The following is a 15,310-nucleotide window of genomic DNA, read 5'->3' on the forward strand; positions in this document are numbered from 1 at the left end:
TCTACCATAGCACCTTATCATGGTCATTGCACCACATGGTCAGTCCATACCAGACCTCTGTAATCACTTCACAAATTGTTAACTTTTTTAATTTACGTGAGTGATTTTTATGTATATGAGATATATGTGTGTATGTGTGTTTTTTGTGTTATGGTTGTCTAAGCTACTGGATGCCTGAAATTTCCCTCGGGATGAATAAATTATCTATCTATCTATCTATCTATCTATCTATCTATCTATCTATCTACTGTTCTGGTTTTAAATAGCCCTCTTAGTCACCTATATCAGTGATTCTCATTTGTTTCTATTGTTTATATGTACCGTCATTTTGTGATTGTTCCTTCATTCATGTTTTTTTCACATATTGTAATTTGGGTATTGTTTTTATGATCATATTATTTATTTGTACTGTCATTTTTTAGATCTTTTTTATTTCTTTTTATTTGTGCTGCTATCAGGGCGTCATTGGAAAAGAGAGCTTGCTCTCAATGGCCCTACCCTGAACAAATAAAGGTTATAATAAATGTTACACAGTGGGAATTGATCTTTTTTAAAGGCAAAACATACAAACATACCAAACACTCAGCATGAGAGCTAAACATTTCTGAAGCCACGATGTTGCATGAAAATGTTTTGCACTCAAGAAAAACCATTATAATGGTTCACCTGCTAGAACGCACGCCCATTGCTGCATGTCATTCATTCTCTCTCCTCTTTCGTGTCTAAAACTCTCCTTTCAGAAATAAAGGCCTGAAAATGCCAGAGAAACAATCTTTAAAAAAAAAGTAAAACCATGCTCAAATTATTTAAGAAACTCTTTTAGAAACTGACCTTTCTTAAAGTTTTACTCCTGCCTCTCTTAGAGCCTGTGCCGCCCACTGCTGCACACATTAAACCACAGCTTGTTCATTCACAGTGTTTTTGCTGTACAAATTAAAGCCAAGCATCCAGCTGTGACAAAAGCCACGCGTGTTCCAAATAATTACAAAATGCTGAGCAGATCCCGGCTCGCCGACACATGTGGCCTGGAGCCAGCAGATACGTGCTTTTCATTAGTCCCGGAAGTCTTAATCCGCAAAACCATAAAAGACTGAAGAGCTCATTTAAAGGTCCTTTGGCTTGTTGGCTTGGGGACAAGATAGGAGACAAACTGCAGTGTAATGTTTCCCTCGTTCAATGCCTGAAGCAATTTAGCCTGTAATAAAAACAAGTCAATAGGGAATGAAAAATGTCTTAATTGTTGAATTCTGCTTGGCTCAAGCTTTTTCTGTTCTTGCCTGTAGAAAAGAAGACAGTGTGGTATTATATTCAATAAGTCATCATATTCCACGCACTGATGAGCACATTATGACAATCTTCCTGTTCCTTAAATAATACCTAGTGGATTACATTAGAGCCGCAGTTCATACATTACAATACGTGTATTTAATAATGACAATATTTATATACAACAGGAGCAAAGATGTGTGCATCTCAGTTTATGGAAAAGAAAATGTGACCTAAATACAGTAGGTAACACTTAAACACTAACAAATCTAATAAAAAAACAAAAACATTATTTAATAGAATTAAAAGTATTAAAGGAGTTCTTCACCAATTTAGCATTGCACTCCTATAGAGCCAGAGCGCATTTAAAGCGTAACTCTTGCCAAAATGCAACCTAGAGTCAAACTTTCGTTTAAAAGCATATTTAGGATGGAAGCGTCACTTTTAAAATTTACCGTATTCTTGTTTTTCGGTCAAATGGCCTTTTGAATGGGAGTGCTAGGGGCACTTTTATGCTAGCCTCAAAATAGCTATTTTTAAAACACTAAGAAGGCTCGACACAACATGAAACTTTGCTCGAAGTATCACCAGGGGCTCTCCACATGAACTCCAGCATTGAGAACATTGTTTGTGTACACAGAGTTTACTAAAAAGAAAGGTTTTAAGCAACTCACTGTAGCTGTTGTTCTTCCGGTCGCCGTCTATCGCGCCAGTCAAAAATAGTTGAGGGAGGAGAGTAGAGATGGAAAGCTCCTAAAGCTTAGTTCCATATAAATGCACGGATAATTTGTTGTTTTGTCGTTAGTGAAACACAATATTGACCTTGTAGTTGAAAAAGGAGCCTCATATAAGAATGACATTTCCTCATATGGAGTCCGTTCATTCGCATTCAGAGATCACCTATTTTGGACTGGGAAAATGGCGGAAAGCGTAAACAACAACTGCTAACGTGAGTTGCTCAAAACCTTTCTTTTTAGTAAACTCTGTGTACACAAACAATGTTCTCAATGCTCAAATTCATGTGTAGAGACTCTGGTGATACTTCGAACAAAGTTTCATGTTGTGTGGAGCCTTCTTAGTGTTTTAAAAATAGCTATTTTGAGGCTAGCATAAAAGTGCCCCTAGGACCAACAGGGTAAAGAACTCAAAACAAAAGTTATTATAAGCTGCCGAGTTTTTCAAAAGACAAAAGCGATGTGAGGAATCAGCAGGGAGAATGGGAAGACACTAAGCTAACGTTATGACAAATGTTACGTGTGCAGCAAGCATTTTGTTACCAAGTCAGATATCCAAATGTCAGTTTTAGGCTAACTATATTTATGTATGTTAAGCTAAAACATTTTGACAGTATGTGACTTGTGTTACAGTGGAATGTGGATAAATCAGAAAGCTATGCAGCATTATGCTTGCCTTAGCTTGCTAACACTCAGCTAACATTAGCTTACTAAAAACTAACTTGTCCTCTCTGGTAGACATAGGTTGCTAAAATAATCCTTTGACATGCTTAAATCTAATGTTTATTGCTAGCTACAGGCACTTTTGGCGTTTTTCCATTACATGGTACCTGCTCGACTCGCCTCGACTCTACTTGCCTTTTTTGTTTTTCCATTACAACAGATTACAAAACAGATACTTTTTTTAGTATCACCTCCGTCGAGGTTCCAAGCGAGCTGAGGCGATACCAAAAGGTGACGTGAAAACCTGCAGACTACTGATTGGTCGGAGAAAATCATCATTAATCACTGCGTTATCATTGCTAGCAACAGATGGGGGTGTCCTGAACAAACCTGCCATTTTTAAATAGTTTAGCCAGCTGTGTTTTTTGAAACAAAATTTGTCTTCTGGCTGTGGTAACAGCCACATGCCGAGAGTCAAAAACAACACGCTGTTCTGTGTGTGTGTCGCGTTAGGTCACGGCAGTTTCCTGCTATGTCGCTATGACGACCAGTCACGCTCGATACAATCTGAGATATTGTTATTTTTATTCCATTCATTCTTCCTCGTTGCCAAAATCTGGCGCCTACATTACTCAGAATGCAACTCATCCGTCAACAGTTCAGTTAGAGATTGTGGGGTGGTGTACATGTATCCTGGAGCCTCTAGCCTGCAGCTGAGATGTGCAGCAGGCTACAGAGGTCTGGTACCTCAATTATTTTTTAGCTCCACACCTCCACAGATTTGTTTCCTTTTCAAACTTATAGTCTTAAGCCCCAACCGACGCTGACTCAAGTGACGTCATAGTTCCCTCTGGAGACACTTAAGGCTTTAAACAACATTTTTTTATTATTTTTTCGGGGCTTTTCCCTTTATTCGTTATTCGAAAGTGGATAGATATGAAAGGGGGAGAGAGATGGGGGATGACATGCAGCAAAGGGCAGCAGGTCAGATTCGAACCCTGCGCCGTGGTTCCTCTTAAAGCCAACTACTAACCTAAACAATAACCTACAATGTTTGTAACTTTCATTACAACTTAAATTTTATTAAAGTGAGACGAATAAAAACTTTGAAAACAAGTGACAATTACAGGGTAATGCTGAAATTTAGTGTAACAAGTGGTGAAGTGTGATGACGTCAGGAAACCGACTCAGCAATGTCAGTTACACAGTTACACAATTTCTATGTGAAATTTGCTAACGCTAGCTAAGCTTCCAGTCAGACCAGATCAAGCGAGGCTGCATCAGCAAAAAGCCCTGACTGTACGGAATGTATTAATGGTGCATTTTATTGCTTATGAATTCAACTTTAAAGAGGAAGAATGTGTTTTCTTCCTCCTCCAGAAGTTACATAGTTTCATTTGATGTGGGGAGTGAAAGTCATGTTTTGGTTAGCATTTCGGAACAAATCTTTTCACATATCTCAATTCTCTGTTTACAGACATTATACAGTCAGTGGTGGAAGACGTATTCAGATCCTTAAGTAAAAGTACCAATACCACACTGTAAAAAATACTCCTTTACAACTTAAAGTCCTGCATTGAAAATATTACTTGAGTAAAAGTATGTAATATCATCAGGAACATGTACTTAAAGTATTAAAAGTAAAAGTACTCAAATGCATGTGCAAATGTGTTTAATCGTGTAATCATTTCAGCTGGACTTGTAGGCCGTTATATTGTTGGGTAGTTTAATTCATAATAAAACATAGTATTTTATAAACTACATGTGTTTTGTGTTCAAAAATCTTAATTTGTAAAGTAACTAGTAACTAAAGCTGTCAGATGAATGTAGTGGAGTAAAAAGTACAATATTTCTCTCTGAAATGTAGCGCAGTAGAGGTAGAAAGTGGCATGAAAAGAAACGACTCAAGCAAAGTGTACGCACATCAAATTTGTTCTTAAGTACAGTACTTGAGTAAATGTACTTAGTTACATTCCACCACTGTATACAGTCATATGTAATGCATTTTTTCAGTAAATCTTTCTGTATTTTATTGCCAAAAGCCATGTAAAGTCTAAATCTTTGAAACCAAATGGAATCTTTCCTGTTCTCAGTCTTTTGCCATGTCATGCAGCCGTGGTGGCTCACCTGAGCTCTCTGCGTTCATTGTTGCCAGCTGGCTGAAAGCAACAATGAGCTCCTGTGTTTGTACAGGAAGCTGTGTTTAGGCAGCTGAGACTTGCTGTTGTTTCCTGGGGACACTCAGGTAATGTGATCTAGCTGCAAAGACGACGTGCCAAAACCAGATGCCAGATGGCATTAAAAGTTAGAAAACTAGTAGCCATGAAGAAAATAAACAAGAAATATCATTGCAGTCTTTAGACCAAGAGATAAATAGGTGGAACTGGACTATGTCTGAACTTAATAGTTACACTGTGTTAATCTATAGAGCAGCTGCATATTTTCTAAATTGATTGTGTGTTTTGTTTGTAAAATCCTATTCTGTAAAATAACTACTGACTGAAGCGGTCAGATAAATGAATAAAAAGTACATTTTTTGACAAAAACTACACGCTATAGCTTTAAATAAACCCAAAAAAGCAGCTAGTGTCAGCAGAAATAAGATTGCATATTGAAAAATGTTTCTGAAGCTTAACATTCTGTATGGAACATAACTCCAAAAAGCATCCTCTTTCCAAATGCAGATAATAATGTTTAAACGCTCTAAATGCTGAGCTTCTCACATACTGCTGAATATTAGAGTTTCATTAATTCAGAGGGATTCCTTCTGATCATGTTTGAAGTGGTTATTGTCCATTGGAGGTTTCCTTTGACACTGTTCCAGACAGACAGAACATCGTTATATTTCCCAAGAGATATAGAGATTTGTGTGGAGCATGACCGTTGCAGACCTTCAATTACTTCAATCGGACAAAGAGACACAGACAGATAGAAAGAGAGAGTCGTTAAGACATCCCCAGAGGTAATGTTTGAAGTGTCAGCTGTTAAACTTTAACCCTCATATAAAATGGAGCGGTATGACATAATACGCTCCCTGCTGCTGCCCTGCAGTCTCACTGTATCACCTCACACTCAGTATTGATTAGAGATTCGGTATATCCCCAAATGATCATGTTAACACAGGGGTGTCAAACTCAATTTCACTAAGGGCCACACTGGAAAATGAGAATCCCATCTAGGGCCAGGCATTTATAGTTTATTGACATGTTTTTATTTAATTTAAAAGTAAAATATATTTTGACTGTATGATTGCATGTCCCATATATTTTCACTTACAGTTTGGTCGACATAAAATCTTTAAAAAGTCAGCAGAAATCCAGCAAAACAATCATTCTGATTACATTTTTAAAAGTAGGCTACCACACAGCCGACTCACAGCAACCTGTTTCACAGCCCGAGTATGAAAACTCTCTGCTTCTGTGGGAATTCAAGAGTGTCACGTAAATACAGTTTAAAAAACAGTTTTCCATCTTTTTAGTTTGGCACACAACTACTTTTAACATTTATTGTGAACCTAAATTGATAAGCTGGCCGGATCAAAACTGCGTTTGACACGTGTGTTAACAGTTAACACGACAATCAACCCTCTTACCTGATGATGAGAAGCAAACAGTGAGCCAAAACTGTGTGAATATTGGTTTAAAAGATTTGATTATTTATCAAGAAACAAATATGAATGTGCTCGAAATGATTATGTTTACTTTTGATTAATATTCCAAGAGATCTTATTCTTATTCTATATCTTGTTTAATATCTATATCTATATTTATATCATTTTTACCATTAAAGGTGCCCTGCCACACAAAACCGTTTTTACTTGTATTTTTTGAAATATGTTAGGTCCATATGTGTTTGTGTTATGTGGTGAATGTGTAAATGAACTGCTACCTCCTCTGTCAGCTCTAGCCACTGAAAAGAAATGAGTGGAGAAATCAGGCCAATTACAAAAGCTGGTCAGTCTGGCATCATGTTGCCCGAGCTCATTACTAGTCATGAGCTCGCGTAGTTGCGCTGAGTAAAGGATGCTGATAGCCAGGCTCTCATTGGCTAGCTGTTAGCCAATCAGAGTCAAGCAGCTTAGCTCGTTGAATATTAATGAGAACTGGCACAAATCGAGCTGAGTCTTCCTGCAGGCTTTCTATACCACGCTAGAATGGCTGGAAACAAGGTAACCAAGGCATTTCTTCCACAAAAAAATGTTACAGAGTCCATGGTAGAACTTCAGACATTACCACAAAGTAATGAAATACGTGTGGCAGGGCACCTTTAATGTTGAAATTGGACAGTGTTAGTCTTAAAGAAGAAGAGTGGTGTTGTTCAATGTGCCGTCCCTTTTAATGGGAACCATTTGATAAGATGTTCATTAGCAAACAGCTGTGTATTTACAGAGACACGGAGCAACAGTTCATTTAGAGTCGTGTTTGTGTCCACCTGATGAATGTATAGGGTTTATTGTTATTATTGTTTGTATAAACAATGTTATGTTTTCTTTTGGCTCATCAGAATGTGTCTTAATGTATCGATGACATAGAGCAATGTCTGACCATGGTTTCAATCTTTGTAGCATCCCATAAACTGTATAATAATGTCCAGTGCATGGAATGATATTATTACACTGAGCTACCAATTACCACACATTGTGATAAGGTTCTCCTTTTGTCAATAAGTAAAAATTGGTAAAAACTAATTATTTTTCTCAAAACATCAAAACACTGAGAGAGACACAATATTGGTCTATTTCTCCCCAGTGAAAGGAGTTGTTCAATACTGTGGACCCTCTTTGATGGGGTGAATGGTAGAGGATGAATCACACAGACAGATGGTACTTTTACACTGAAAGTGTTTTTCCCCCATTGTTCATCAGATCTCACATCACAAATCAAACTACATAAATGTTATAGCAGATATTTTATTGAAAAATCTAGAACATACCGACCTTTAAATACAGCATAACATATCAGCAACTCTGCATTTCTTCAGATGAATAGAATCAGCGGTGTAGTCTAATGTATTTTAGAGGGTATACTGTACTATATAAATATATGGACCAGAATGGACATATAAAAGTGGGGTGTCTGGGTGTCTTCCCCCAGGGAAATTTTGAGCGTCAAAGACTTCATTTCCTGCATTCTAATACACATTAATGCACCAATTAATTACATTACATGTCATTTAGCTGACGCTTTTATCCAAAGCAACTTACATTTGCTATATATGTCAGAGGTCACACCCCTCTGGAGCAACTAGGGGTTAATTGCCTTGCTCAGGGACACATCAGTTGATGTATCGCAGTGGGAACTGAACCCAGATCTCCCACACCAAAGGCATGTGTCATATCCACTGCGCCATTATGGTGGAAATACCTTGATTTAGCATATGCAAAGGAAAACACAGATTCAAAATATATCAAAAATATAATAGAAAGTACCACTGAATAGAAGAATCCGTTCATGAAAGAGGTCCATTGAACAATGAACCTTAAAATGTGTAAACGTTTGACTTCCTGTGTTTGTAAATCACATTAATGCTCCAGACATTTGGAAAAACTCAGTGATTCCATTCAAATTCCGCGAGCTATAAAGCTTATGAAAAGGATCCATCATGCATATCTCTGGGCAAAACATGTAATTGGGTTCTGTATTTTCAAAATGAATGGTTCCAGTGTTGATCTTACACAATGGCATGAACGAAAATCCATTAGATTGAGATGTAATTCAAATATAACTCAAGGCAACCTTCATTTTTGAGTCTTAACGAATACAATTTGGTTGTGTGTTTTTATGGATGGATGCACACTGCGTCCGAGCTGTGAACAAGAATGAAGATGCAATTACTTCTCTACGTTCCCGAGTGCACTTCTCAGATTGCAAATAATTTTATCGGGATGCCAATAACCTGTAGGGATAGGAAAACACAATCTGTGTCCGCCACCGGCAGCACTGCATGAGCCTGATGTTAATGAGATTCCTCTAGACTAGATTACTTACTACTTACAGAATATAAAGTAAGAGACAGAACAGAAATGGCTGTCTGGACTCACTGCCAAGGGATAGTAAAGTCAAATGTTAATCTTTAAAGGGTCAGTTCACCCAAAGTACAAAAGAAACATATTGTATTCCTACTTAGCCACTAGTACACATATTCCAGTACATATCCATACGTACTGGGGACCATCCCCGTACATATGGAATATGTAACGGTGGATACGATAGAGAACTCCTTTTCCAGCCTGCAACTGGAACAGCCTGACCTTTTTAAGGCCATTGTCTCTGCCCCTAGGACAGTCAGTGCATGGCCAAATGTTCTCTATTTCGCCCATATGGCAAATTATTTTTAGATGTTTTTAAGGCAATGTCTGCTGACAGGGAAACTGCACAGTGGTACTATCACCATTTTCAAGGCATGCTTATTTAGGCTCAACTTTGTCAGAATCTTTCTGCATGATTTCATCCTTATGTGCCTGTTTTTGTAAAACTCGGTCTATGACGGTCTTATGTTCTCAACATATCATACTGATGTAACACACATGATAAACTGCATGGCTTCTCCTCCACACATCTTTTTGACCTACGAATATCCAAATGTAGAATTTTTTCTATCACTTCACTTTTCTGTTCTTGTCAATCACCCGATCGTTTCCCGAGCTTTGCTCCACTGTCTGCTGTGATGAGCATTTGATGTAGGCCCATTTTTTGCAATACTACAATGTGGCTATTTTGAAATACGGTACCACATTTTGATGATAAGAACCAGATGTTAGAATTTGTGCGGTAAGATGCCATTGATTCAGCCCATGGACTTCTCTAGCAGTGCTTGTGCAGACTGTTCTCCTGGCTTATCTGCAAACATGCCAATTAACTAAGTGTATTTGTTTCATGAAACAAGTGCTTTCCCTAGTTTTCTTAACTCAGCCAGACACAGTAGAAACCAAACTGAATGTAAATAAACTGTGTGTAAAGTGTGATGTAGAACAATAATTCCTCTTTTTCTACCACTTTACAGTATGCTGTCACTGTCACCAGAAGATGGTGCTGATTCTTCACAAATATCAACTGAAACCTGTGTTAGCTCCTGCTGTGTGTAGTGGTGGCTCTGGTCCTGCTGGTTTCCCCTCTATGTTATCTACTCAGAGAGTGGTAGCTGAGAGTAACGTAGCACAGAAAACCAGCAGGATTCTGGATGACAACCATCATGTACCAGGAGGTTTTTCACTTCAGTCCAGCACTTCAGCAGGTGTTTTCACTAATTAGTTCGTCCTCTGAAATCACACGATGTAGTGTTTGAAATAAAACATGCAGCTTGTCAGCAGTTAGTGGCACATGGTACTTTAAAGACTTCTCATTAAAAGATCAGAAAAAAAACTAAAATGTCTCGCTTCTGTAATTAATACAAACATCAGTAAAAGGAAGGAAAAAAGCAATGACACACAGTTTGGCAGACAGTATAAACCAACTAACTCCTTTGTTCTGTAGGATTATTAATGTCACATCACAAACTGTTATATTTCAGAAAAACATAGAGACCCTGAGTGTCTTTTTATACCTTTAAGTATCATTAGGCAAAACATTATATTACAATATACAATATTTTCAATAATAGTTTACTTTTCTGTTCAGCATCTCATTTCTAATTAACTTCTTTTTTACTTATTACTTGTTAGTGTGTCAATGTACACTAATCAACATTCACACAAATGTAAATGTACCCAAGTTAGCTGAAAGGGTGCTTTATCGTCAGTCTCTTCACCTGGTGTTGTTAGTCATCATGGAATAATAAAAATAATGCATTTACAATACAGGTAAATCATATCCAAATAGCAGATGATACGGATGCAATATGAGTACATTACTATTGAAGGTGGATAAAATAGCATCAGTGTTGACATTGTTTGTTCTCAATTAGCCATTTCTTAACATTACACTTAAATTAATAATATAATGAGCCCTCTGTGATTGATTGTGGTACTGAATTTCATTGAAGTGTTGCTCTGAGGGAAAAGATGGCCTGGCTAAATGCAGTTTTTCTGAGTGGGATTGTGCAGTCCCCCTAGCTGCACCTCGAGTAGCTCTGTTTGTCATTTGAAATTAATGAAACCAGACAGAGGAAGAGGAGCTAAAGCATGCATAATCTTATGAACTAGACAGACATATTTGTATTTGATGTGGTTTTTCCAGCTAAGAAGATTATATTTCTTCAGAATATGGCAATAATGAAAACTGAATGGCTTATTGTCTAAAGTTTAAGGTGCTTTAAATAGTATAAGTATAGTATAATATGCAATATTTTACTAAAAATACAATGTTCAGACTAATACAAAAGTAATTCCTCTCAGTCATTATTTATGACCCACTAGAAGTGTGTGGTGGTGTCTGTATCAGCAGAGACTGAAGTTTCTCCTATATTATTATTTTGCTGTGTGCGGGATGTTTCTGGGCGTCAACAAAGAACCTTTGGGCCTCACGTGGGTGTGTAACCCCCAGCCAATAACAGCCACAGGTTGTGCAGCCCATTCAGACAGGAAGAAGCTTTGCATTCACACAAAATCCAGCAATGGGTCTACTTCCCAAGGAGATGTGTGTGTGTGTGTGTTTATTTGTGCTTTAGAACATAACCGCCATGAAACAATCAGTAAATAACGTTTTATTTCTCTGATCCACTGCTGTTTTCTTGCTAATGCTGCTCCATCTTTATTCACTCTAGCTCACTCGACCATCTCTCTCTCTCTCTCTCTCTCGCTCTCTCGCTCTCTCTCTCTCTCTCTCTCTCTCTCTCTCTCTCTCTCTCTCTCTCTCTCTCTCTGTGAGCAATAGCATTGATTTATGAAAAAAAACAAAATTACAAAATATGGAGATTTAAAGTTTCTGTCGACAGCGATGATATTAGACTGTTAAAGGCAAACAGGAAACAAAGAGTACTCTGGGTTGTTTGATAAACTAATGTCAGACTGCAATATACATATAGCTTAGAGCATTATTGTAATTTTAACAATTATTGACTATGAGTATGAATAATGATTTTTCATTTACTCATAGTTTGGATTTGACTTTAATCTATGTAAATATTCAGGATATGGACATTTCTGCATGTTTGCACTGATCATACTGTATTTTTTACTTTTTTGATGATATCAACCAGTTGAGGAGGAAGAAACAGTTTGAAATTGAGAAAATATGGACAAAATAGATATTGTACTATAGTGACAAGTTTCTCAATTAGTGGTTCCAAGGTCAAGAATGAACTTTGATCCTTAGCGGTTCTAACTATCTAAAAGATCTAAAAACCAAAAGTTGTACATATGTGATGACTGGTGAGAAGAAAGAGGTTTTTAAAGTGCGCAATTTTGATAAATGCCAACGTTAAGCTTTTCTTTAATGTCATATGATGTGTTAGTTACTATGAAAACAGTCATTACATAAAAGCAAAAGCGCCAAATCTGTTCCCAAAAGTAAAGTACTGGCACGTTGACATTTCACAAAAGCATTTCTCATATGAAAAGCGGCGTTCATCATCACTTAACATGTCAGTTGAAATGTTAAGAGTTTGATTGTGCAGCTACAGTATGTGTTTTACAAGTGTTTCATCTCATCTTTCTTTGTTCTGTGTGTCTTCTCATGTTGTTCCAGGAGAAGCATTCTGACATGAATGATATTTTATTAGTGAAGAACAGGGGATTAAAGCTGGTCACTTCTGACCTTTGGGCCTGGAGTAATTTCCCCCAACCGAGACATTACTCTAGTTTGACAGTCAAACAGAAAGACATTACTGTGATCCACCAGCAAAGAGAGTAAACCACAGTGACTAATGTGAGTCATTACAACAACTCTAATAACAGCTGCTCTCTACCATTCATTATTAAGGAACTCTAATTAGTTTTGGATGCTTGTTGGACAGCAACTTTTTCTGTTTTTATGTGTCACTGTAAATGATAGGAGGAAAATAATAAAAACATCACAGCTAATGTTAGATGATTTATGGGAAAAATGGAAAGCCGTCCTATCAGATGTTTAGTGGGTTGGCACATCACCTGCCTTGGATTGGTTTTGTAGTGAATTATTCAATTAATTAAAATCAATAATTATGTAACACAGTATCCAACATAAGTCCTGTATGAGGTTTAATTGGACTCGGACAGATACAGCTATGAACATGGGCTGTTGTGTCTCAGGTGGTTGAATGGGTGGGTCGGAAGGTCGCTGGTTCGATCCCTGGCCCCTGCAGCAAACTGGGAAAACTATTTATTTATGGAGCTGGCTTTGTGCACAGAGGCATGTTGGAATAAACTGTTGCCACAAAGTTGGAAGAACACTGTTGTCTAAAATCCATTGTATGCTGTAGCATTAATATTTCCTTTCATGGAAACTAAGAGGTCCAAACCATCACAAACAACCCCAGAACAAAAGTACACAAACATATGTGGACTGACCAGATAGCCTATATGTAGGATTTGGGGGATGATGTACAGCCTTGCTAGCCTGGCTAACCTGAAGTTTCCCGCGACTTCAACCAATCCCAGCAGTCCCACGTGCACTCAAAGAGCCAATGACCAAGCGGGAGTGAGAACGGGTTGATCATTTTCTTGTTTGTGATGTGAAGACGAGACGTGTGTGACTCGAACATCCCACATTTACCAACAAAACGTACAGCGAAAGACCGTGCAAAACATTTCAGACCGTCCTGCCAACCTCTATACGTTTGCCACAATGGACCGAATGGCTTCGCTCCCATCTTTCTCCGCCGCCATTACGGAACTACAACTCAAACTAGCGCACGACCTCAACGTCATCGTTCTCAGCCACTCCCTCTGTTCGCTGATTGGACCGGTAAAGATTTGACCAGAGAAAACCCAAGAATATACCGCAAACCCAGACGTAGTACTGAACAGTCCCTCCAGGATTTCGCGGCCTTTTTTTTAGATCGTTGCGGCCCAAAATGCCTGATTTCGCGGGAGCTTTTGTAAGAAATTGCGATAAAAGTTGTGATGTCTTTTGTATGTCAGCCCTCCTACGTACTTCCGCTCAATTGTCATTTTCCTTCAGTCAGTCCCTCCAGGATTTCGCGATGTCGCGATCGTGCCAATTCACGCAAATTCAACCAATCACCGCGAATTTGGTGCGAGTCGCAATTTTGACCAATCACCGCAATTTTTCCGCAAATTTGACCAATAACCTGAAGTTTCCCGCGACTTCAACCAATCCCAGCAGTCCCACGTGCACTCAAAGAGCCAATGACCAAGCGGGAGTGAGAACGGGTTGATCATTTTCTTGTTTGTGATATGAAGACGAGACGTGTGTGACTCGAACATCTCACATTTACCAACAAAACGTACAGCGAAAGACCGTGCAAAACATTTCAGACCGTCCTGCCAACCTCTATACATTTTAACATCAATGTATGCTGTAACGATTTAAAAGTCGCTGAAGTTGCTGCCGTTTCAATCCATTCCAATCCAAAACCATTTTCATATTATACCAACATTTGCAGCATCATGAGCCATTTTGGTAAGGTTACTAGGAAAACTCAGAGTCGTTTTATTCTCCCCAAAACAAGTTTCCTTTTGATTTTTGAAGAACTATACAAAAAAACAAATTGCAACTTTTTTTTTGCAACTTTCAGTCTCCCGCAACTTCATTGCAACAAACATACAAAAGACATCACAACTTTTATCGCAATTTTTTACAAAAGCTCCCGCGAAATCAGGCATTTTGGGCCGCAATGATCTCAAAAAAAGGCTGCGAAATCCTGGAGGGACTGTTCAGTACTACGTCTGGGTTTGCGGTATATTCTTGGGTTTTCTCTGGTCAAATCTTTACCGGTCCAATCAGCGAACAGAGGGAGTGGCTGAGAACGATGACGTTGAGGTCGTCATCGTTTTTAAGATCCAAAACAGCTCTGGGCAGATCCAATAGTTTTAAACTTCAACAGAGTACCCGCCTTCAAGGAAGACTTGTCAATGGAGAGAGGCCAGACTCTCTGTACAAATGAAATGTACGAGAGTCTGGTAGGACCAGGCTACAGCCTGACAGGAAGTGTTAGCTATTTAGCTAATTTAAAGTTTGGCTGGAGTCAGTGGGCCATGCAGGTTCATTCATCATACTATTTTTTCCTTTGTTCAATTTTCAGTCCATGAAGGCAGTAAACCTAAATGTTTCTTACCTTTGGTGACAGTCTGTGTGGATCGAAAACCAAAGCACGCCATTGGCCTGATTGCAGCTGATGGTCGGCACTCTTGGAGATGTTATGGTACCGGAGGACTGAGTGTGAACTGACATTATACCAAAGATCGCTGCCAGTTTTGTTTTTCATTTCACATTTACTAAATGTAATAAAACATTGACGTGTTGTCCCATAAAAAAGGATGCTGCATTAAGGAGAAAGAAAACGAAACAAAAGCACAAAAGAACATCGGACTGTTGAACCAAATCATGTGATCGTTTTCTGCTGAACACTGAAATCAATGACCTATACCACATTTCGTCAGATTAATAAAAATACATTTTTATGGCACTGGTCTCTTTATGGCTGGCACATTTGAATAGGTTTTAGTTTGCAGACCGTAGATGATTTGAGCTCCAAATAGCTTTGGTTCAGACCTTGCACCAAGAAATGGATCAGTGTATATGGGCTAACTGTGGTGCATCATAGAGCTT

The sequence above is a fragment of the Sander lucioperca genome, chromosome 3 (genome assembly GCF_008315115.2).
Source record: "Sander lucioperca isolate FBNREF2018 chromosome 3, SLUC_FBN_1.2, whole genome shotgun sequence".
NCBI lineage: Eukaryota > Metazoa > Chordata > Actinopteri > Perciformes > Percidae > Sander > Sander lucioperca.